At 44.3% G+C, this 25,869-nt stretch overlaps 2 protein-coding genes across 2 annotated transcripts in view; one reads left to right on the top strand and one right to left on the bottom strand.

The window, feature by feature from the left end:
• The window catches only part of PCBP3 (poly(rC) binding protein 3), a 54,384-nt gene extending 41,723 nt beyond the window's left edge, over positions 1-12,661 (bottom strand). The window contains exon 1 of the mRNA XM_056534291.1: positions 12,554-12,661. The gene's annotated coding sequence lies outside the window, so the exon portion shown is untranslated. The remainder of the gene's footprint in view (positions 1-12,553) is intronic.
• SLC19A1 (solute carrier family 19 member 1) overlaps positions 1,044-25,869 on the top strand; it is a 78,330-nt gene continuing 53,504 nt past the window's right edge. The window contains exon 1 of the mRNA XM_056534290.1: positions 1,044-1,240. The gene's annotated coding sequence lies outside the window, so the exon portion shown is untranslated. The remainder of the gene's footprint in view (positions 1,241-25,869) is intronic.

Below are 25,869 nucleotides of genomic sequence, written 5' to 3'. Positions count from 1 at the left end.
AGTGACAATGTCATATACAAGGTATATAATGACTAGACATAGTGTTATTTCTTATGTACACACAACAGCTTATCCAGAACAGTCACCTGAAACTACAAGTATACTTGTTAATAGGATAATATTATACACAGGGCAGTCACAGGCTGTAGACCATTGATGGAAATGTATAAAGTGTATGCATTAATATATATGGTATCTTGCACTGGTCTATTTTTTGTGCTTGTTCCTAACACAAAACAAATACAAATGTCCATGAATTTTCTTCTGGAGAGATTAGTAGAGACAAATCATAACTTTATATAGCAGACAATGTACATTATGTTTTATTGCTCCAAAAATATATTTCATTGAGTGGGACTATGCAAAGTAGAAACAATGAGAAACAAAGGGTTAGGAGATGAAGGTAAGAGGGATTCAGTAGAGACAAAGACCAAGATTTACTATTGCAAATATGCCAGAATTTTGCAACATATTTATTTTGCATTTTACACACTTTTTTGACAGTTTTCCAATAAAGGTATATGATCTTAGTATAAAAAGGTACATGGCCTCTATATGCCAAAAACAATATGCCAACACTTTGGCCCATGATTCCAGTTTGAGGTACACTAACTAAAAGTTGTGTAAAATTATACTAGACAGTCTATAGATTTACCAGATTTATCAATCAGCCTGAAACACTGTGATAAATCTGGCACATTTAAAGACTGTCCTTCTTAGTTTGCACTGTAAAAAGAATGAGATGTTTTAGTAAATCTGTGCCATCTAGTGCTCTGTACTGATCAAGTGACAGAAATATAAGTGCCCAGCTAATGTGGCTGATGGGATGTAGTTAAAGGGTTACTCTGGTGCTCCAGTGTTCTGAACATTTTGTTCAGAATGCTCAGAGCCAGAGGTTGTTATCATGACGTCTCGGCCACGCCCCTTGTGACATCATGCCACGCCCCCTCCATTTATGTCTATGGGAGGGGCTTGTCGGCCAACACGCCCCTCCCATGGACATGAATCGAGGGACCGGGTGTGACATCCCGAGGGGTTGTGGCCGTGATGTCACGACCACTGCCATTTGTTTAGAACGCCGGGTGCTGCAGGAGATCACGGGGGCACCAGCAGAGGGACCCCCGTGATCAGACATCTTATTCCCTATCCTTTGGATAGAGTACCCCTTTAATTCAGAAACCAAAGGGAGGAAAAGTTTGATGGATAAATGGCAGACATGACTCCTTCTCGATAAGTCTTGGTGAGTCTGACGCATGAACCCCACTGGATACACTAAAAAGTCAAATTAAATTTTTATGGGCAGACGTGCACGATGAATCAGCCACAAGCAAATATCATTCATGTAAGGGTTTAGATAAAAAGCTAAATAAAAATGCTAAAAAAAAATACACGGATAGCAATTTTACTGTTAAACTAAATAAAAATATCACATTGGCTGAAAACCAAGATGCAATGAACCATTAGATTTAAAAAGAACTCAGACCCATCCGTACTGTATAATGATTATAGTTTTACTAACACAGCCAGAGGATGTGAGAGTATACTCTGTCCTGAATTGACTTCTTTTAACGCATTAGATAGACTTATGTAATATATAAAGTCAAGTTGGAGAAAGTCAGTCTTGAGCTGACAATTTAAATTTAATAAGATATAATAAAGGCTTTCTATATCAGTATATCAGGTTGCCAACTTTATTATCCTACGAGCCTCTGTGCCTGTTTTGCTAAATCTCCTCCAAAGTGCTTTGGGAGGTCTGTATATATAAGGTCTAGGATGTATAGATAGGGTATGTCTGGTTTGGGGTCTGGTCTGGACTCTGTACAGTGGACCCTCAAGTTACAATATTTGGTTCCAGAACGATCATTGTATGTTGAAACCATTGTATGTTGAGACCAGAACTCTATGGAAACATGGTAATTGGTTCTGAAGCCACTAAAATGTCATCCAATAATAGGAGAAAGGATTAAACAAAAATAGGTAGATAACTAATACAGATAAAGCAAGTCCTTACATATAAAAGTAAGAAAGATCTGCTGGGAGTTGTAATCACTGTCTATGTAGAGGGCTGGGCCAAAAATGAAAGAAGGGATCTGATTGGTTGCTATGGGAAACTGGGCAACTTTTCATTTGGACAGATTTTGATAAATCTCCCCCAAAGACCCTATAAATCACTGGTCTCCAAACTGTGGCCCTCCAGATGTTGCAAAACTACAATTCCCAGCATGCCCGAACAGCTGTTGTACTTCTGCAACATCTGGTAGGCCAAAGGTTGAAGACTACTGCTATAAATTAATAGAATTTTTGGAAATCAAAAGTGAGCTGTCTGTTATATATCTAGTTTCTTTAACAAAGGGAACCACATCAGTTGCCTGCAATGGTGATGTCAGTACTGCACGTACCGCATTTTTCGCCCTATAAGACGCACCGGCGTATAAGACGCACCCAATTTATAGGTGCAAAATCTAAAAAAATAAAGATTTTGAACCCAATAGTGGTCTTCAACCTGTGGACCTCCAGGTGTTGCAAAACTACAACTCCCAGCATGCTCGGACAGCCGTTGGCTGTCCGGGCATGCTGGGAGTTGTAGTTTTGCAACATCTGGAGGTCCGCAGATTGAAGACCACTGCATAGGAGGTAATACTCACGTGTCACTGGACCCGTCACCGCTGCCCTGGATGTCGCTCCATCGTTGTCGCCGCGTCCCCGTCGCTCCGGAACGTCTCTGCTGCCGGCCGGGTATCCTCGCTCTCTGTCGCCGCCATTACGTCGTTACGCACGCCGACGCACGTACGCGACGACGTGATGACGAGGAAGGAGAGCGCCGGCCATACAGGGGATCCCAGAACAGAGAAGACACCGAGGAGGCAGGTAAGGTCCCTCCCGGTGTCCTGTAAGCATTAACCCGACTATTCAGTCGGGCTGTTAGGGACCGCCGCGGTGAAATCGCGGTGGTCAGCTATGATCGGCGTGTCTGAAGGGTTTATACAGGGCATCATCGCGATCGGTTTTGGGGAAGAAAAAGTGCGAAAAATACGGTATATGTAAGGAGCAGCCTTAATCATATCATCACTCAAGATATTGCTATCTCTTTTCACTGCTTGATACGCATACATTTATGTAGATGCAGATTAGGTTCCACCTGCAATGAGGATGCAAATACAGAAACCTGTGTTTCGAACAGCCAGGACTGGATGAAGTTTGGCAAAATTTAGGGGGGTGGGAGGGGGACACCTTACTTCTACAACTTATGTGGCTAACTAACCTGTTGACAATTGTATGTTGAGGCCATTGTAATGATGTAATATAGAGTGGTTCGGTCTGACTATTCCCCTATCTGCATTTGGGAAAAACATTGACCAAGCTTGTGGGATTTTAAAGGGGTTATCCAGGAAAAAACTTTTTTTTTATGTATCAGATTTGTAAATTACTTTAATAAAAAAAATCATAATCCTTCCAGTACTTAGCTGCTAAACACTACAGAGGAAATTCTTTTTGGAACACAGTGTTCTCTGCTGACATCACAAGCACAGTGCTCTCTGCTGACATCTCTGTCCATTTTAGGAACTGTCCAGAGCAGCATATGTTTGCTATGGGTATTTTCTCCTACTCTGGACAGTTCTTAAAATGGACAGAGATGTCAGCAGAGAGCACTGTGCTCGTGATTCAGCAGAGAGCTCTGTGTTCCAAAAAATAAAATAATTTCCTCTGTAGTATTCAGCAGCTAATAAGTACTGGAAAGATTAAGAATTTTTCATAGAAGTAATTTACAAATCTGTTTAACTTTCTGGCACCAGTTGATTTGATTTAAATAAAAAAAATTCCATCGGAGTACCCCTTTAATGGATGAAATACGCTGAAAACTAAAACTTTGCTAGGCCGTTATTACCTCTATGCTTCTTTGTAAAGTCAGAGTTACCCAATGGTACAGTATGGACCCTTTGAATTCCATTGTCAATGTAATAAAGAGAATCTGACAGCTATTTTACCTGCACTAAATCCAAAATGTTGGGTTATAGTGCTGGTGAATAGCTGTAAAAAGAAGGGTAACTTACATTTTAAAGGGATACTCCGGTGGAAAACTTTTTTCTTTAAATCAACTAGTGACAAAAAGTTAAACAGATTTGTAAATTAAAAAATCTTAATCCGTCCAGTACTTATTAGCTGCTGAATACTACAGAGGAAATTATTTTCTTTTTAGAACACAGAGCTCTCTTCTGGCATAATGAGCACAGTGCTCTCTGCTGACATCTCTGTCCATTTTAAGAACTGTCCAGAGTAGGAGAAAATCCCCATAGCAAACATATGCTGATCTGAACAGTTCCTAAAATGACAGAGATGTCAGCAGAGAGCACTGTGCTCGTGATTCAGCAGAGAGCACTGTGTTTCAAAAAGAAAAGAATTTCATCTGTAGGATTCAGATGCTAATAAGTACTGGAAGGATTAATATTTTTTAATAGAAGTAATTTACAAATCTGTTTAACTTTCTGGCACCAGTCGATTTAAAAAAAGTTTTCCACCGGAGTACCTGTGACGGACTGACTCCGCCAAAAGTGACTTCTCCTTCTGGATGACAAGCCCCAGCATATCACAGGCAATATCCCCAGGCAGAACTAGAGATTATTGCATCCTTGTACCCAAAGAACCAGGCAACACCAGTCTTCAGGTATAAAATCAGAACCCTTTATTGTGGAACAAGTGTCTTCTTTTATAGGAAGGACATCACAGGGGGGAGGGTCAGTAAAGACAATACAGGTGACAGTGAGTCTGGGAGATGATCCAATAAAGGTGATTAGCTCTCCCTATACAGTGCCTTGAGTGCAAAAGGTGGAGGTGTGCAAAAGTTTGACTGTGTGCAAAAAGGAGAAGCATGTGTAAAATTAGTGTATTGTACAAAAGGTGAACCATGTGCAAAAAGTGGACCGTGTGCAAAATGTGAACCATGTGCAAAAGGTGTATTGTGTAAAGGAGGTGGACAGTGTGCAAAAGGTCGACAGTGTGCAAAAGGTAGAGCATGTGCAAAAAGGTGTATTGTGCACAGAAAGTATATGAAAACAGTAAATAAAAGTATTTTGACTCTGAGCTTTATGTCACTGGACAACATCAAATAGTGCAAATAGTGATGTCCTAAAGTCCATCCAAGTAGGCAGGGTGACTCCAGGATCCGTCACAGTGCTCCCCCTAATAAAACGGCAGACCCGGTGCGATCCCAATGGATCCACTTGGGGCTGTCCGGGCTTCAACCACCAGATGCAGTTGTCCTGGTCCTCCTCTTGGTTGGGGTGTGCGGCAACAATGTAATCTAATACCAGCAAACCCTGTATGAAGCTTACTGGGGCTCCCCTCAAAAAAAATTTCTGCTTTTCCTCCCCTCCCCGGCCAGGGGAGGGGGAAGGCCTGGCCTGGCCCGTAGTCTGTGGGAAGGAGGCAAGCTTCAGAGCCCCTCCGAAGCAACATTTCGCGAAGGAAAACTCCATCTGTCACAAGTTGAAGGGGCAGGGGGCCGACTGCTTCCTCACTCGGTTGCAATATCTGCCACTGAGGAGCCGCACCGACTGTGCCAGCCCCTGTACTGTTCCACAGCTGCTGGGGATCCGGGTCAACCTTCTGGGATCCTGACTAGACCGATGCAAGGTTCCAGAGTCTCATCTGTAACTGCAGACCTGCCAGCAGTCTTCAGTGCTAGGCAGATTGTAGCAAAACTCTGCCCTGATGCCTGCACTTCAGCCAGAGAAGTGATCACTAGGTGGAGAGGAAGGTCGACTACCTTCTCACCTGTTTGCATTGTCTGGCGCTGGGGATGTAAACCAACCACTCCATCTCCCAATATGGAATTCTGCAGCGGGGAAGCTGCAACAACTGTGCTTTCACCAGTACCGTTAAACAGCCGATGGGGATCCAGGCCGACTGCCTGCGATCCCAGCTGTACCAGTGTAGGGATCACGGTTCCCTCTGTAGCTGCAGTATTTGTTGTTGAGCAGAGTATAGTAGGACTTTGCCCTGAAGCCGGCGCTTCAGCCGGGGCTGTGCTCAGTAGGTGGAGAGGGAGGTCAACTGCCTCCTCATCCAGTTGCAACCTCTTGCGCTGGGGGGATGAGCCGACCGCTCCATCTCCCGGCGTAAAATTCTCCATCTGGGGAGCCGCACCGTCTGTACTTGCTCCTGTGCTGTTAAACAGTCTCTTCGGATCCAGGCCAACTGCCTGCGATCCAGGGTGGACTGGTACAGGGATCACGGACCCCTCTGTAGCTGTAGAGCTGGCACTGGTGTCTGATGCGGGACAGAGTGTAGCAGAACTCAGCCCTAATGCCGGCGCTTCCACCCTGTTGTCCTGACCGGATACTGCTAGAGCGTCGCGGTCTGGTGTGCAATCCAGGATAAGGGGAAGACAGAGACCAGCCGTCTCATCTGTGCTGGTTTCCTCTGCTGTACATGGCTCGTGATGGTAGAAATCCCCCTCAAACAAGGACAGGTAGTCTTCCTTGAGGTACCATTCCTGATACGTCAGCCAAGATAGATACGGTTCCAGGTCTGGCACCTCCGACTGTGGCAGCATCTCTCTCCCCTTGTCCGGGATGTCCCAGAGTCTGCATGCCTTGGTACGGCCAAAGTCGTACTGCTCCTCGAATGCATCCCCCAATAGACCAGGCCAGCCGAAGTCTGTTCCTTCCAGAGAACAGGCTGTGTTTAGCTCCGACTGCCTGCAGCTTGCCCACCAGTACAGGGCACGGTAATGAGCCTCGAGCTCCATTTCTTTCTGCACCAATCTGTGTAACTCAACCATATCGCTGCCCGTGGGTTGCTCTCTGAGGTAGCGAAGCCGCAAGTGGACCTGTTCCCTGAAGCGCTATTCTGGGGTGGGCAGGACTTGTGCTCAGCTTCTCACCGACTCCTCAAGAACAACTTCCCAAATCTGCAAGCGAATTAAGGCTCTCTTGCATGGACATCTCTTCCAAGGCATACTGCAGCTTTGCTATATGGAGTTGTGTCAGCTGTGTAAGGACCCTGTTTACACTCTCTCATGGAGGATCTTTGAAGAGACCCAGGAACCATTGCACCTCTCTTCGGAAATCCTCCATCCTTACAGGCTCTTCCTCTCCAGGGTAAGTTGCTGAGACCGGGGTCAATCCAGCGGCTGTATCTCCCCCAGCTGGGCTGGTCTCAGTGTTGATCCTGGAGAAGTCAGATCCCACCATTGCCACCAATTGCGCCGGACTGACTCAGCCTAAAGTGACTTCTCCTTCCGGATGACAAGCCCCAGCATATCACAGGCAATATCCCCAGGCAGAACTAGAGATTATTGCATCCTTGTACCCAAAGAACCAGGCACAACCAGTCTTCAGGTATAACATCAGAACCCTTTATTGTGGAACAAGTGTCTTCTTTTATAGGAAGTACATCACAGGGGGAAGGGTCAGTAAAGACAATACAGGTGACAGTGAGTCTTGGAGATGATCCAATAAAGGTGATTAGCTCTCCCTATACAGTGCCTTGAGTGCAAAAGGTGGAGGTGTGCAGAAGTTGGACTGTGTGCAAAAAGGAGAAGCATGTGTAGAATTAGTGTATTGTACAAAAGGTGAACCGCGTGCAAAAAGTGGACCGTTTGCAAAATGTGAACCATGTGCAAAAGGTGTATTGTGTAAAGGAGGTGGACAGTGTGCAAAAAGTCGACAGTGTGCAAAAGGTAGACCATGTGCAAAAAGGTGTATTGTGCACAGAAAGTATATGAAAACAGTAAATAAAACTATTTTAACTCTGAGCTTTATGTCACTGGACAACATCAACTGATGGGTACAAATATTGATGTCCTAAAGTCCATCCAAGTAGGCAGGGTGACTCCAGGATCCGTCACAGTACCCCTTCAAAGAAGAACTACGGGATTGAAAAATGTATCCCCTATCCTAAGGATAGGGGTTAAGTTTCAGATCGCGGGTGGTCCGACCGCTGGGGCCCCGCGATCTCCCGTACGAGGCCCCGGCTCTCTGGTTAGAGAGGACGTGTTGACCACCGCACGAAGCAGCGGCCGACACGCCTCCTCTATACACTGCTATCGGAGAGCTGGAAATTGCCGAAGGCAGCGCTTCGGCTCTCCCATAGCAGTAAATGGAGGGCGTGTGTCAGCCGCCGCCTCGTGCGGTGGTCGACATACCCTCTATATGCAGAGAGCCGCGGCCCTGTACGGGAGATCGTGGGGGGGCCCATCGGTCGGACCCCCCGCAATCTGAAACTTATCCCGTATCCTTAGGATAGGGGATAAAATGTTAAATCCCGTAGTTCTCCTTTAAGGTTAGGTATGTCCTAAGTTCTGCACGCAATGGAGGCAGGGAGCTGGCTCGCCCAGCTCCCTTGCCTCATTAATATTCCGCAGAACTCAGGACATACCTAACCTTAAAATGTAAGTTACTCTTCTTTTTACAGCTGTTCACCCGCACTATAACCCAGGATATTGGATTTAGTGTGGGTGAAATATCGGTCAGATTCTCTTTCATGATTCTTACTAAAGGGTCAATAACAGGGCATTGTACAGGACATGGAATGGTTTACTAGTATTTCAGTATTGTGTTTGCTCTTTTTCCTCATGTGACTCTTCAGATCAACTGTCTTTTTGTTGTAGGGCACACAATGGGCAGTCATAGGATAAGCACTGTAATAATAGATAAGTAATTATAAATCATGTACAACTGCAAAAAATGATACATTTCTCTTTGGATTTAATCATGTATACACACTTCTTAACATCATAATTATGGCACTCAAAGTATGGATGGACAAGTAAATGATACGCAAATAATGAAAAAATGGAAACAAAATATTAAAAACATCTCAATTTATGCACCATGCAGAGATATACATGTCCTATTGTGCCTTGTCATGCTATAAGTAAAGTTATTAATGGTGTTCTGAGGAAACTACTGCCATGCTAAATGCACTTGGGCACGCTGATCATCAAGATCTGCTGCTGGTAACTCCCTTTGCAATTGCTGTAAAATTATGTCCCAGAAATACACAAGGGGAGGCAAGTCTGGAGACACTGCGGGCCATAGTAGCAAATTTAGGCCATGCAGGTTTTTATACAATAGCAACATGCAGCTTGGTGTTGTCATGTTGAAAAATGGTTCCTGGGACATGGCCATACTACTAGTTCCACAACCAAAACTCCAAGTTGTTACTGAACCTGGAATGAAGACTAGAGGGGTCTCACTACCATATATTATGTCACCCTACAGCATAATGCTAGGGGTCACTGGGGATCATTGTGCATGTGACCCAGATCTATTTCAGGTTAGATGATTCTTTCAACTGGAACAGGATTTGAGACTTGCTTGTACCAGGCGTTGGCTTCAACAGAAAACACAATTGGCCTCAACTTAACTGATTTAACCTCGGAAATACACTCTTAATAGGAGTTTAGACGTTTCTGTGACTTACTAGTCTGCCTAGCAAAAGCAGAGCTAGAAAAGAGTATTCACTCTTCTATGGCTAGATCGAGATTCTGTCTAGACTGATCTACCCAGAAGGAGCGGAGCTTGGAGATCTCCTCACCCTACTCTTGCAAAGTTCAGCCCTCTTGGGAGAGGTGGTTTTACTGCTGACTAGCAAGTTTTTCTAGAAACTTTTACATAGAAGCTGACTAATGAGCATGACCAATGATTTCTTCATCAGATACCTCAATATCTGTTGTAGCAGTGCAACTCTAAGAAACAGTTATTCAAGTGACCTCTAAGAGATTTAGGAAATCCTCAGCCACACGACAAAGTCACATATTTGCATCTGGGACATGGGTGTCAGGACACTGCACTTGTACATTACCAAATTGTAAAGCACAAACAATATTGTTTACTAGAGGGGTCATAGAGGGAATTAAGAAACTACAGAATCTTGAATCATTCTAAAAATAAAAAAAGGAAGAGTGGACCCCATTCTCAAAGGATATCGGACAGCTGGTTCACCTACATCAAACTAAACCTGATTGAAAAGGGGTATCTCTTACTAAGATCCATGGTCTGGTTCCAGAGTTATAGCCCCTGTTGCTAATATGTAAATTTCCACTTGTGCGCAAAGGAGGTGGGAGCTGGCATTTTGAGCTTCCTAAAAATCCATTCCCTCCCACTTTGTAAATATGCATATTATCTTCATTGTCACGTCTTCATGACATGAGAGTCTACTCCCACGTGAGTCTTGTGCGCTCTGCCCCCCTACATCTAGAAGTTGGGTCGTGAGGCAGTGGCAGATTAGAGCTCCACTTTGCTCCTAGACCATCTTGGTGGGTCTGTGCTCTGCTAGCTGAGCATGAAGCTCTTGTGGGAATATACTCTTGGGTTTAATGTGGGTGAACCAGCTGTCCGATTCCCAAATTCAGGGTAGGAGCTATTATTTCAATATAATATAATGAGTTGATACATGTCTGTTATCAGGTACATCATCTTGCAGACGTTAGTTCTGTATTCATGTCTTTTTCTTCAGGGCTCTTGGGGCAATTCAGGATTGTGAAAGCCAATAAAAGTTTACAGATAAGCTGGGGAAGTTCCCCACAGCAGTCTCCTCTGTCAGGACTGCAGCTGATTGGGAGTGACTTAGTAGAAGTGCGCTCGTCTTGGGAGGTGTTACGGTTGTAGTCGCTGTGAAACGGGCTATGTTATGGAACCTGATGGGCTCCAGAAGATCGGTATGCCAAACATGGTTTCCATTTATGTGGACATAGGGCTACTGAACAATGCTTTATATCTTGGCTATTTGGCATGGTACCTGGTTACTGTTTGCCCTGATGATCCACAGTTACTTAGACAGAGCAGAGCAAGCTCTAACTTTACCCAATTTTTCCAAATTATCAGGGGTCCCTAAGGCAAACTTCTTATCATATGTTGCCTGTATGCTGTCAAACAAGGTGGTCAGGATTTACTGCAGCATACCTCTGATGGTCCCACTGAATTTAATGGACCAATGTAGTCAACAACTAGGTACTACATCTGGTCCATTTTCCAAACATATGTGTCCATTTTGAAAGATTGAAAAGTGTAGTCTGCTACACTTTTGAGTCCTACTAAATTTAAAATATATATTTGGAAAATTGACCAGACATAGTCAATAGCTGACTACTCAATGGGCCCATCGAAAGCACATTACCGAATAATATTAAATGAGGAGTAGTAACTATATTTGAGGAGGATAACTCGGGACCTATATTTTAGGAGTCGAAATCTTTCAGGGTGGAATAATGAAGTGTTATGTCCATACCTTACTTAATCTCAGTCTGCATTGCAATATAGTGGAAAGATAAGTATAAATTTATAGTCAAGAAGGACTATCCAAGCCTAGCTAAATGCCCATTTGTTTTAATTAACATACATTACCCTTCCATTTGCCTGGACTTTACCTGACAGTAGCTTGTCAAAAATGTGATATACCAAAGATCATTGCGTTTAGCAAAAATATTTACAAATATCTTCTCATCCTTTGTTCTATAAAGCAGATGCAATATATTTATATAAGTAATTGGAAATGAAAGAAGTGCTCCTCCCCCCCCCCCCTTTTGATGGATGTTAAGGTAATGACAGGACACAACATGAAGCTTTTATGTAATACAGCCATAGATTGTATTTTGGATCTGCTATTGTCTGTAGACCCCAATTTACTCGCCTTCATAATCATTGTTTCATTATTATTATTATCTCTACCAGGCCGAGCTTTTTATACACAATAAAATCATTAAGCCATATATATTCAATTATATACAAGCAGATCACACAATTCACCATATATCATGGCTGAACCCAACAGCAGGGTCAAGGAATGGAAGGAATAAGACGTAGCCATTTATATAAATAAGGAATCCTTTAAAAACCTACAGAATTAAACAGTAAAGGAACTAAGACACAATGAAAACCAACATGAAAGAATGGCAACATTATGTAACAGCCTGACAAAATAATTACTTTATATCCACATATATATGTATATTGATGGTGGCTCCAGTGTAGCGACGCTGGGGCTTTCATGACATGAGCATATAAGAGAAGGGGATATTAGAATTGTCTGACAATGATCTCGCTTGTGAGATGGAGGAAATGGTAAAAAAATGTGCGCTGGATTTGTCTCACAAAATGGATGCCTAGGGGCTGAGAGACATGATATTATTAGGGTTTCCACCAGATTGGGGATATATTGAAGATTTTTACTCCAACAGATCATTATTAAAGATATAATTGTGAATAGACCTATATATTGCACTATAATGTATTACATAATATGATGATCGTACATGTTAATTATAGTAAATATCTTCTAATTCTTTTCATCGTAGGTAAAAGAGCACAGAATAGCAGTAAATATAAACAAGATTACAGGTAGAGAGAAATAATAAAAAAAAACATACTACATTTAATGCCTATGAGTTAACTAGCAATATATGCCAGTAACATTACATCCCCATTATCAACTGAGATTTCCTTATTTCCCTTAACCTTAAAAGATCAATTACTATTCCTTCCAATATTTTTATCTGCCTCCCATACTTTCACTGATACCTATGGTCATAAACAAAAAACGATGTACTTACCGTACTAACTACACGTTGGTGGATCTTGACCGGTCTGTAATTTTATGGATTTCTTTAGTAGGGTTTGTTTGGCGGGATGTAGTCCTTTTGTGGCTTGGAGAAAATCAGAAATGCCAAGGGAAAAAAATAAATGAATTCCGATAGGGGTTTTGTTCTGAGCTCTTAACACGAAAAAACCTTATTGGTCCTACTAGAAAGCCACATGACCAGCAGTGTTGCGCATGTGACCTATTTTCTTCCAAAAATCCTTATTTTCTGTAAATGGGATTCACCGCTGTAGGTGCTCGCACAATATTTCCTACAGCTGCCTCTGATTGCTGCGACTGGACTCCATTCAGGCATATATGGGGCAAGTGCCATAGGCAGCAGAGCCCATGGAAAGGGTCAGAAATTATTGAAGGCAAATGGTATATATCCAGTTAACAACCAGTCTAAAGAAATAGAAGTGGCCAGTGCCGCGTTTTACAGAGCACCTATATTTTTATCATAGGGTGGTTTGCAAAATCGTAGCCTGGCACTGAGGATGAACTGATGCAGATAAATGCTTTTGGCACATCCTCATGGGTACAGAAGAGAAAGGAGGGGTCGAATGCCCTTTAATCTCCTCATATCTCCGGTGATGATTAAAAATGTGCATACCCTACATACGAATAAACATATACACATGCATGATATGTGAACTATTGAACATATCTACTAGAGGGTATTGATAAACACTCTCTGACCAAACGTAAATTAACAAAATATTAACCAATCGGCAACAAGATCAATTCATGGCACCGCAAATTAGACGCTGCGTACATATAAGATCACAGTATGCAAAGAGTTAACCGCCAGCCTGGCTTTCATATCAGATGTGTTCAGTTTTAGTGATGGATAGAAATGAGGATTTAAAGCTCCAGATTAAAATCACTCAGCTGCCCCCCCCCCCCCCCCCCCACCACCACCACCCACATGAGCATCCCCTGCCAGCAAATGTTACAGCACTGCAGTAATGCACATGTAATACACTAATGTCTGTAATCTATGTGCAAAGGCCTGCAAATTGTATCTTTAGTAATGTCTGTATTCCTCGTAACAAGAAAGTAATGTGACAGCTACTCATAGTTTTAAGGTTATTCCATGGGCCATAGTCCATCGTCATGAACCTTTTGCTGAGGTATAATGTCCCCAAAACTGGCATTAGATCTACTGCATGTCACTAAAGGGGGGAATTTTTTTTTTGTGTTGAGTGCATGAGATGAGGTATATTAAAAAGTGGGTCTTATATCAGCACCTACCATTCAAACTTTTACAATTTTTCTCAACAACCTATTTATGTTTAAGTAAACTTACAATTAAAAAAATATGAATATGGTAACAATGGTATAAAATGCTTAGCTAATAAACATTCTTTTTTTAACACCTGTTGCAAAGGTACTGTCAGGTATCCTATCAGTTTACTTTATTTATTTATTTATTAGGAATTAAAATATAAATATATTGCATTTGTGATTGTAGGCCAACAATAGTTTTTTTTTTAGAAAAAATATATATCCTATGGTTTCTAATGGTGTATAAAGAAGTTGTTATCTATATGCTAATGCGTTTATTTAGTGTGTTTCTGGTTTCTGAGTAAAAAAAAGAAAAACAACATATATATATATATATATATATATATATATACATATATATATATATATATATATATATATATATATACATACATACATCTATTATAGCCGTCATAACCAGGAAACCAAGCTGAAAGACTTACCAAGTTCTGTTGGACCTGTGACCAGGGTAGGTGACAGCCAAGGCTGAAGACCCGGCTCATTGTCATCCTATAAGTAACCTCTGCCATGTCCCTAAGCAAGGTCGGGTCTATAAGAGGGAGGGTGACCCTGATGTTGTTGCATTAATCCCTTCAGAAGGGCGTGAAGGGGAGAGAGGAGAGAAGAGTGGGAATTCAAACACATGTCATAGGATGCACATCCTTAGGGCAGGAAACAATGCTGTCTCTATCCCAAATCAATGTTGTACCTTCTAGTTAACCTTCAGCTTCTAATGAAGCCGATTCAATAGTTAGCTTACAATGTATCACTCAACTACACAACAATGTTTCCAGTGAGTTATACCAGCAGTTAGCCTATAATGAGTGAGCGTCAACTAAAACACCATTCTGTGAATGATATGGTCTGAATAGGATGGGATCATAGTGTCCGGACAAGTTTAGGTGTCTCTAAGCAATTTTGCTATTGCCTGGGCAATTCTGTCTTGCTAAATTGCTTAATTAAATAAATAAATAAATATCGCCCATTTTCCCATTTGGTACACTTAAAGGACAACTGCAGTGGTATGACACTTATCCCCTATCCACAGGATAGGGGATAAGTGTTTGATTGCGGGGGGTCCGACCGCTGGGACCCCCTGTGATCTCCTGCACGGGGCGCCACCATTAGCGCTCATGGTGAGCGATAAGGCGCGTAGCGTCGACCTAGAGGTCGATGGTGACGCCCCGTCTCCTCCCCGTCCCCCATACAGTTCTATGGGGGAGGCGGGGAGGCACGAATGCTGCCTCCCCGCCTCTCCCATAGAGATGTATGGAGGAGGCGTGCCGGCTGCAACGTCATGCTGCGGCTGGCACGCCCCCTGAACGGGACAGCCGTGGCCCCGTACAGGAGATCACAGGGTGTCCCAGCAGTCGGACCCCCCACGATCAAACACTTATCCCCTATCCTGTGGATAGGGGATAAGTGTTAATCACGCTGCAGATGTCCATTAAAGAGTACCTGTCAACAAACCATATTTTCTAAACTATCTCAGATTATATTCCCTGACTACTCCTAACACCTCTCCTGCCCTAAAAAAAAATAATTCAGAACTTTAAAAAGCTCTGTATCATACATTTCCCCTAGGCTCAGATTGTGTGAGCTCCCGGCAGGAGAGAGTGGGCTTTACCCAGCAGGCACAACGTCACTGAAGCCTGTGAGAGCTGTGCCTCACCATGCCCCGCATGAACTTCCTGAGTTGGGTCCAGGCCAGGAGGAGACCAAACTAACTGCTTGACTTATGCAGGGAACAGAACAGAGCCACCTAGTGAATGTTTTTTCAATCACATTAACAACATATAAAGGTTGAACATTTTAACAGCAGAGAGTAAATAGCAAAGTGTCTTATAATTACATAAGGAACAATATATTAAAAGATTAGTTTAGGTGACAGGTACTCTTTAACTTCAGGATAATAATAATGAAACTATTATTATTATTATTAATGATAATAATAATAATAATTATAATAATAATGTTTAGTCTGCTGTGGGGCCTATTTATCAACCATTAACCATTATCCATTAACCATCATGCACAACAGTTTTGGAGAAAAAGAGACCAGGATTTAGGCACATTTATGAAAAACAACTTTAAAAAAGTAGCAAAAACAGGTGCACAGGAGGGAAAAAGGCAAACGTCTACTCTATGTTTATCCCCTAGTATCGAAAAGGTGCCATACTTTTCTCCAGTGTAGTAATGTAGGTTATGACAGATGTATCAAATGGTGCAAATTAAATCATACATTTGTCGCAAATTAATAGAAAACATTGACTTACATGTAAATTTTGAGAAATGTGGGGCGCTTCATCCACTGTGACTTAGTGGGAATTAAATTGGGGGACCTATTACTAAGCCATGCTTCTCTAATATAAGACAACTGAGCCTAAAATTTATATCTTTATTAAAGTATTTCAACCTCTTAAATCTTATAAGCGGAAATTAAAGACATTTTCAAAAACTTTTCCAAATAAATAATTGCAAAAGTAGTACTATTTACAGTGGCGTTCATTCAGGGGTGTACAGTGGAGGGGGAGAGTAGCAGTCGCACCTGGGTCTGGATGTCTGAGGGGGCCCCAACGTCCCCTCTGCCACATAAAATAACTCTTATCTTATAAATGGCACAGGACAGGTGGGGGCCCTGGAGCTCTACAGAAGCTTTTTTTTTTTTTGCCTACCGTATTCTTCGCCGTATAAGACACACTTTTTCTTCCCCAAAACTTAGGGGGAAAAGTTGGTGCGTCTTATACGGCAAATACATATTAAAACCTGTCCAATCGCAGCGGTCGCGGTGATTCCCTGTATTAACCCTTCTGACACGACGATCAAAGCTGACCGCCGCGTCTGAAGCGAAAGTGACACTAACCCGACTGCCCAGTCGGGCTGTTCAGGACCGCCGCGGTGAAATCGCGGCGTCCCGAGCAGCTTACAGGATACCGGGAGGGACCTTACCTGCCTTCTCTGTGTCTGCTGCGTGCCGGGATCCCCTGCATGGCCGGCGCTCTCCTTCGTCGTCATCACGTCGTCGTGCATGCCGTCCCGTCATCCAATAGGAGTGGCGTGCGTAATGGCATGCGTGGCGGCTTGCGGTGCGGCATGCTGGCGGTGACGGAGAGCGAGGATACCCGGCAGCAGAGACGTTCCGGAGTGACGGGGACCCCGGGGGACGTGGCGACAGTGATGGAGGGCCACATCCAGGGCAGCGGTGACGGGTCCGGAGCGGCGGGGACACGGTAGTATTACCTCCTATACCAGTGGTCTTCAACCTGTGGACCTCCAAATGTTGCTAAACTACAACTCCTGGCATGCCCGGACAGCCAACGGCTGTCCGGGCTTGCTGGGAGTTGTAGTTTTGCAACATCTGGAGGTCCGCAGGTTGAAGGTTCAGAATCTTTTTTTTCTAGATTTTCACCCTAAAATTGGGTGCGTCTTATATGCCGGAGCGTCATATATGGCGAAAAATATGGTATATCATGCACACTCACCACTAGTTCTACCTGGCCATTGTTTTATTCCAGCACAACTGCACTCTTGTGTTATATTACTCTAACTTGGTCATGTGATCACAAGACTGACTCCCCAAATCATCCAGTGTTTTATGGTCACAACAGGATGTCAGTTCTGACTCTAACTTCCTGTGTTCTACAGGATGACATCATTACCTACCAGATCCCTTCCTACTAGCTTCCAGACCCCTTGTCTCCTAGCTCTCTCTATTGGATCAGGATATATAGTAGTCATATACCTCCCCTGAGGCTGTGTTTCCATGTTGCATTTGTTGCTGCTTTCTTTCAGTTTTTGCTGTGATTTTCCCCAAATCATGGCAAAAATTTTGATATTGCACGCCGATTTTGAAAAATCACAGCAAAAACAGCTAAAATGCAGTATAAATGTGTATAAATTTAACACATAAAATCTTCCTTAAGGGTCTATTCACACATACAGTATTCTGTGCAGATTTGATGCGCAGGATTTCAAGCTGTGTTCAGTCATTCAGTTTACATTGAAATCTGCAGCAGAAAATCCTGCGCATCAAATCTGTGCTTCAAATTTGCGCAGAATACTGTACATGTGAATAGACCATTAGAGGGATACTCCAGTGGAAATTTTTTTTTTTAATGAACTGGTGCCAGAAAGGTAAACAGATTTGTAAATTACTTCTATTTAAAAGTCTTAATCTTTCCAGTACTTATCAGCTGCTGTATACTCCACAGGAACTTCTTATCTTTTTAGAATTTCTTTTCTGTCTGACCACAGTGCTCTCTGCTGACACCTTTGTCGATTTCAGGAGCTGTCCAGAGCAGGAGCAAATCCCCATAGCAAACCTCTCCTGCTTTTGACAGTTCCTGACATGGACAGAGGTGTCAGCAGAGAGCACTGTGGTCAGACAGAAAAGAAATTAAAAAATAAAAGAACTTCCTCTGTAGTATACAGCAGCTGATATGTACTGGATTTGTAAATAGAAGTAATTTACAAATCTGTTTAACTTTCTAACACCAGTTGATTTAAGGGAATCTGTCACACAGGCTTGTAGTGCGGGTGATACTGATCAAAACGATACTTACCGTGTCCCGAAACCGTCCAGATGTTCCGCCGTTATTTAGCTTTTTTTCTTTAAATGTAAATTAGGTCCTTGGGGCATGGATAGAGCTACGGCTGGAGCTACGGTCACCCCTATGTCATCTTCAGCTGAGTGGGTGCTCGCCCGGCTCATCCATGTGCATTATCCCCCTCCCTGCTCGCGCTGTAGGTTTACTCTACAGCGCATGCATCGCTTCACCCTGGAAGAGGCGCATGGGCCATAGAGTAAACCAGCAACACAAGGAGAGAGGGGGATTATACATATGGATAAGCCCGGCCGAAGAGAACATAGGGGTGCCTAGAGCTCCAGACGTAGCTCCGCCCATGCCCCAAGGACCTCATTTACATATGAAGAAAAAGCTAAATAACGGCGGAACGGTTGGACGGTTCGGGACACGGTAAGTATAGTTTTGATCAGTATCACCCACACTACAACCCTGTAGGACAGGTTAGTGCAGGTAATACTGATGACAGATTTCCTTTAAAAAAATGTTTTCCACTGGAGTACCCCTTTAAGTTATGCCTATGTATACATATTAGCACTGGAATCCAAAATAACAGAAACAAACAGTGGCACCGATACCTTAAATCCTCACAACCACGAGATGGATATACTCACTCTAGGTAGGTAACCAGTTCAAGCCATACATGGCGGTGCTAGGACAATGCAGACAGAAGTCATCATTAGAAAAACTGAAGAAAAGGACAGGCGTCCTGCACTCACCGCGTAAGACCTGGTCACTCGGCTCCCATCTCGGGCTGCTCCTCCGGTAGGGACTTCAAGACAGCGTGGGGCGCTCAGAGGCGACTGCAGGTGGTTTTATGCATCGGAATGCGCTTCGCCCGGGACACGGTAAGTATAGTTTTCATCAGTATCACCCACACTACAACCCTGTATGACAGGTTAGTACAGGTAATACTGATGACAGATTTCCTTTAAAAAAAATGTTTTCCACTGGAGTACCCCTTTAAGTTATGCCTATGTATACATGTTAGCAATGGAGACTCTAAAGCACAGATTCAATTGGGTCTCAAATTATGACAAGTCAGAAAGATCTGGTCAATGTGCCTCAAAACATTTGCATGGTCTATGGTATGTAAGCCATTTACTTCTTACTTTTATAATATAATTGATTATATCATGTGATAGAATCATGAGCCACATGGTTTTATCTACATAGACATTTTGGTGATCCATTTTGATGATGGTATGGGAATAACTTTTTATATATTTTATAAATGAATCATTGGGACACCATTTAAATATGAAGCAAATATATTCACTGATAATAATAATCTGAAAAAAGTTATATTATTATGTTGTTTAATAATTGCTCTAATAATGCATTTCTGTTGTCAGGTTTACCGAGAAGGTGTCAATGGGTATTAACATTATTACATGTTCTAGAGCAGTAAAATTTGCTGCTTGACATAGTACAGTAATAAATATTATAGGTAGAATTCGCCATGTACTGAGTCCTATGTGACAGAACGAGCAGGGGTTAAAAAAGATATGACAGTAGGAAGACAGATGGGAAGGAGGGGTCATGGGGGAGAGAGGAAGCTTACATGGGGGTAGATGATGTCTGTAGATTGTGGCCCGTTCACGGGCTGACCTGCTTATGTCTTGTCTGCAGAAATTGCAAGACACTAAGCAATGGCTAGTGCGGGATCCTCACATCAAATCTGACACTGGAGATGATCAGCCATCATCCTGAGGTTATGTTATAGACCATATATTGGTCCTGTGCAATGTTATCAGCCATCATCCTGAGGTTATGTTATAGACCATATATTGGTCCTGTGCAATGTTATTGACATAAGTGAAGGCTTCTTTCTCTTTATTTAATTTGGAACAAAAAAAAAAAAAAACAGCAGTTATCTAGGAAAATAATTAAAGGAAGACACCGGGTGCAACTGATACATCGTGTTAGATAATATTCAGAATCCGCATAACTAGGAACATTCCACTCTGTGCTCTGTAAAGGGGTACTCCATTGGAAAACAATTTAGTTTTTTAATCAACTGGTGACAGAAAGTTAAACTATTTGAAAAATTAAAAAAAATCTTAATCCTCCCAGTGCTTATCAGCTCCTGTAGACAGAGGAAGTTATTTTCTTTTTAAATCTTTTTATCTTTCTGCCATCAGTTGACTAAAAAATAAAATATTTTCCACTCCTGTGGAAAAAAAAATTGAAAGTCAACTGGTGCCAGAAAGTTAAACAGATTTGTAAATTACTTCTACAGTATATAAAAATCTTTATCCTTCCAGTACTTATCAGCTTCTGTATGCTCCACAGGAATTTTTGAATTTTTTTTCTGTCTGACCACAGTGCTCTCTGCTGAAACCTCTGTCCATGTTAGAAACTTTCCAGAGCATGAGCAAATCCCCATAGCAAAACTATCCTGCTCTGGACAGTTCCCCACATGGACAGAGGTGTCAGTAGAGAGCACTGTGTGGTCAGACAAAAGACATTCAAAAATAAAAGAACTTCCTCTGTAGTATACAGCAGCTGATAAATCCTAGAAGGATTAAGGAATAAGATTTTTAAATAGAAGTCATTTACAAATCTGTTTGACTTTCTGGCACCAGTTGATAAAAAAAAATATGTTCCACCTTAAGGGTAAGGTCACACATAGCACCTGAAATTCCGCTTCCAGCTAAAATTCCGCTTCCAGATTTTTCAATGCACAATTGTGCAAGCGGAATTCTGCAGCGGAAAATCCGCAAGTGGAATTTCAGATGCAAGAAACCCGCTGCGGATGTGCTACATGCGTCCCTTCCCCCTAATAAGAATTCTGGATGAATTAAAAAATCAAATACTTACCTCTGCACTCCAGCACCACTTTCACTGTGTCGGTCCCTGAGCTGGCACAAGGACCACCCAGTGGCTGAGGAGGGATATTTCCCTGTGTTTCCTTAATTTGATTAGTTTGGTATCAAGATGTGTGAGAGAAAAACTGAAGAGATTTTTCCACAGTGACCAATCACAGTTCAGCTTTCACTTTACCAGAGCTCATTAACATGTGAAAGCTCAGCTGTAATTGCTTGCTGTGGGAAAGTCTCTCCACTTTTTCTCTCTCACATATTGATAAATCGGGCCATAGTGTTTTCTGGAAGGAGAAAAAGCGAATAATTTTTTGTGGCATTTTTCAATGCATTTTCACCAGCTTCTTTTTACTGAAAGACACTGTAGCCAGATGTTCTGTGTTAGTTTACAGTGTCTGTGTTTGTTTGCTATATGTTAATCTTGGAAATGTCCTCTGTTGTATAGCAGTTTGGAACTGGCGGTGAACCTGTTCTATCCGGTGCTTTTACTGCATATGGAAGGCCCTCCTAATACAATTATATTGTTGAGTCAGCAGTGGTTTACAGGTGTCATTATTAGGTTGTACAACAAGTGTGCACAGAGTTCACTTGAGTTGTTCCTGATTAGATAAGAATTGGCTAATGAGGGCAAATGAGTTCACAGACGGCAAGTGTCACTGATACAAGAATGCTTTCTATGTGTGGTGGCTAAGTGTATTTATGGTGCGTTAACACATTCAGTTTTTTACTGAATTCATTTCATTCAAAGCCAGGAAGGGATATAAAAAGCTTCAGTCTTTCCTTTATACATGTCCTCCATTAATTACCGGTTCCTGGCTTTGTAATCAATAATTGCCCTTAATCCCTTACCGCGTACTGGAGGTGTTGGCAGCATGAGGAGACCATATAGTGGCTGAATGACACAGCTTTGATAAGGCTGAAGCATGAGGACACCATATAGTGGCTAAATGACACAGTGAGGAGGTGTTGGCAGCATAAGTGTTACGCCGAGCGCTCCGGGTACCTGCTCCTCCCCGAAGCGCTCGCGGCGTTTCTCTCCCTTCAGTGCCCCGGTCAGACCCGCTGACCGGGAGCGCTGCACTGACATTGCCGGCGGGGATGCGATTCGCATAGCGGGACGCGCCCGCTCGCGAATCGCATCCCAAGTCACTTACCTGTCCCGGTCCCCGGCTGTCATGCTCTGGCGCGCGGCTCTGCTCTCTAGGGCGCGCGCGCCAGCTCTCTGAGATTTAAAGGGCCAGTGCACCAATGATGGTGCCTGGCCCAATCTCCCTGATTAGTTTCCACCTGTGCACTTCCTACTTATACATCACTTCACCTGCACTCGCTTGCCGGATCTTGTTGCCTTGTGCCTAGAGAAAGCTACTCTGTGTTTACCACTACTGTGTTCCTGACCTTCTGCTATTACCATTGACTACGAACCTTGCCGCCTGCCCCGACCTTCTGCTACGTCTGACCTTGCTCTTGTCTACTCCCTTGTACCGCGCTTATCTCAGCAGTCAGAGAGGTTGAGCCGTTGCCAGTGGATACGAACTGGTTGCTACCGCCGCTGCAAGACCATCCCGCTTTGCGGCGGGCTCTGGTGAATACCAGTAGCAACTTAGAACCGGTCCACCGACACGGTCCACGCCAATCCCTCTCTGGCACAGAGGATCCACCTCCAGCCTGCCGAATCGTGACAGTGGATCCGGCCATGGATCCCGCTGAGGTCCCGCTGCCAGTCGTCGCTGACCTCACCACGCTGGTCGCCCAGCAATCCCGACAGATCGCCCAACAAGATCACCAGCTGTCGTACTTGATCACCATGACACAGCAACTTCAGTCACAGCTACAGCAGCTTCAGTCACAGCTACAGCAACTTCAGTCACAGCTACAGCAGCAACAACCATCTCCTCCGCCGGCTCCTGCACCTCTTCCGCAGCGAGTGGCCGCTCCTAACCTCCGCTTGTCCCTGCCGGACAAATTTGATGGGGACTCTAGACTCTGCCGAGGTTTCCTGTCACAATGTTCCCTACATTTGGAGATGTTGTCGGACCAATTTCCTACAGAACGGTCGAAGGTGGCTTTCGTGGTTAGTCTCCTGTCTTCGAGGAACCAGCCCGAGCTTCTTCTGCCGAGACTGCCCTGCTGAACCTGGTCCAGGGTAATTCTTCAGTAGGCGAGTACGCCATCCGATTTCGTACTCTCGCTTCCGAATTATCTTGGAACAACGAGGCTCTCTGCGCGACCTTTAAAAAAGGCCTATCCAGTAACATCAAAGATGTGCTGGCCGCACGAGAGATTTCTGCCAACCTGCATGAACTTATCCATTTGGCCACCCGCATTGACATGCGTTTTTCGGAAAGACACCAGGAACTCCGCCAGGAAAAAGACCTTAATCCCTGGGCACCTCTCTCACGGTATCCCTTGCAATCTACCCCTGTGCCTCCCACCGAGGAGCCTATGCAAGTAGATCGGTCTCGCCTGACTCTTGAAGAGAGGTCTCGCCGTAGGGATAAAAATCTATGTCTGTACTGCGCTAGTACCGAACATTTCTTGGTGGATTGCCCTATTCGTCCTCCACGTCTGGAAAATGCACGCACGCAACCTGCTCATGTGGGCCTGGCGTCTCTGGGTATGGAGTCTGCTTCTCCATGTCTCACTGTGCCCGTACGGATTTCTCCTTCTGCCAACTCCTCCTTCTCTGCTGTGGCCATCTTGGACTCTGGTTCTTCTGGAAATTTTATTCTGGCCTCTTTGCTTGATAGGTACTGCATCCCGGTGACCCGTCTCATCAAGCCGCTCTACATTTCTTCGGTCAACGGGGTCAAGCTGCACTGCACTGCACTGTGCGTTATCGCACAGTGCCCCTGCTTATGAACATTGGACCGCATCTCGAGAAAATTGAATTTTTGGTTTTGCCCGGCTGCACCTCTGAAGTCCTCCTCGGTCTGCCATGGCTCCAGCACCATTCTCCCACCCTTGACTGGACCACCGGGGAGATCAAGAATTGGGGTCCTGCTTGCCGCAAGAAATGCCTCACGTCTGCTCCCAGCCCCGTCTGTCGGGCCTCAGTGTCTCCTCCTGTGCCTGGTCTCCCCAAGGCCTGTCAGGACTGTGCCGTGCCTCCTCATAGCCCCCGTCTTGGTGACACGCTGCCCCGTGCCAAGCCTCACCCTCTGCCCCCCCTCCCCATTCCCACTCCTTCTGACCGGTCTGCCATTCATGAGTATACCCAGGACTTCACTGTCCCCCAGAAGGAGACTCTACAATCGCTCCCAATGTCCTCGTCCCAGGTGGAGCGACATCCCGACAAAAAGAGGGGGAGACCTAAGGGGGGGGTACTGTTACGCCGAGCGCTCCGGGTCCCTGCTCCTCCCCGAAGCGCTCGCGACGTTTCTCTCCCTGCAGTGCCCCGGTCAGACCCGCTGACCGGGAGCGCTGCACTGACATTGCCGGCGGGGATGCGATTCGCATAGCTGGACGCGCCCGCTCGCGAATCGCATCCCAAGTCACTTACCTGTCCCGGTCCCTGGCTGTCATGCTCTGGCGCGGGCGACTCTGCTCTCTAGGGCGCGCGCACGCCAGCTCTCTGAGATTTAAAGGGCCAGTGCACCAATGATGGTGCCTGGCCCAATCTCCCTGATTAGTTTCCACCTGTGCACTTCCTACTTATACCTCACTTCCCCTGCACTCCCTTGCCGGATCTTGTTGCCTTGTGCCTAGAGAAAGCTACTCTGTGTTTACCACTACTGTGTTCCTGACCTTCTGCTATTACCATTGACTATGAACCTTGCCGCCTGCCCCGACCTTCTGCTACGTCTGACCTTGCTCTTGTCTACTCCCTTGTACCGCGCTTATCTCAGCAGTCAGAGAGGTTGAGCCGTTGCCAGTGGATACGACCTGGTTGCTACCGCCGCTGCAAGACCATCCCGCTTTGTGGCGGGCTCTGGTGAATACCAGTAGCAACTTAGAACCGGTCCACCGACACGGTCCACGCCAATCCCTCTCTGGCACAGAGGATCCACCTCCAGCCTGCCGAATCGTGACAATAAGGACACCATATAGTGGCTGAATGACACAGCTTGGATAAGGCTGAAGCATGAGGACACCATATAGTGGCTGAATGACACAGCGTGGAGGTGTTGGCAGCATGAGGAGACCATATAGTGGATGAATAGCACAGTCCGGAGGTGGCTGGAGACTTTAACAGGAACAAAATGGTACACCATTTAGATGTACATATGTGGTATGCACTTATAAGGGGAGGACAATGCACTCCAGTACGCTTAAAACAGTATTTTTCTACAAAACCAGCAGGTGTGTACTTTTGGCTGGCCTTTCACAGTATCTAAGCCCTTAAGACTTTAACAGGAACAAAATGGTACACCATTTACATGTACACACTGGTTACACTTAATAGAGGACAATATGCTTTTAGTGCTCTGCGCACCCTAACTGGCTGGCTACTATTAGCTTTTCAGTTATTGTACACATCAGTGCTGCAGCCCACAGTCGCTGTGTACTACACCCAAAATTGCACTTTCTCTCTCAATCTCTCTCCCTTCCCTATCAGTGCTTCTAGGCTGGATTTGGGCTTGAGGTGACTCGCTGCT

The sequence above is a fragment of the Hyla sarda genome, chromosome 8, assembly GCF_029499605.1.
Source record: "Hyla sarda isolate aHylSar1 chromosome 8, aHylSar1.hap1, whole genome shotgun sequence".
Lineage (NCBI taxonomy): Eukaryota > Metazoa > Chordata > Amphibia > Anura > Hylidae > Hyla > Hyla sarda.
Note: the sequence above shows the minus strand (reverse complement) of the source record. Positions and strands in the feature narration are given on the sequence as shown.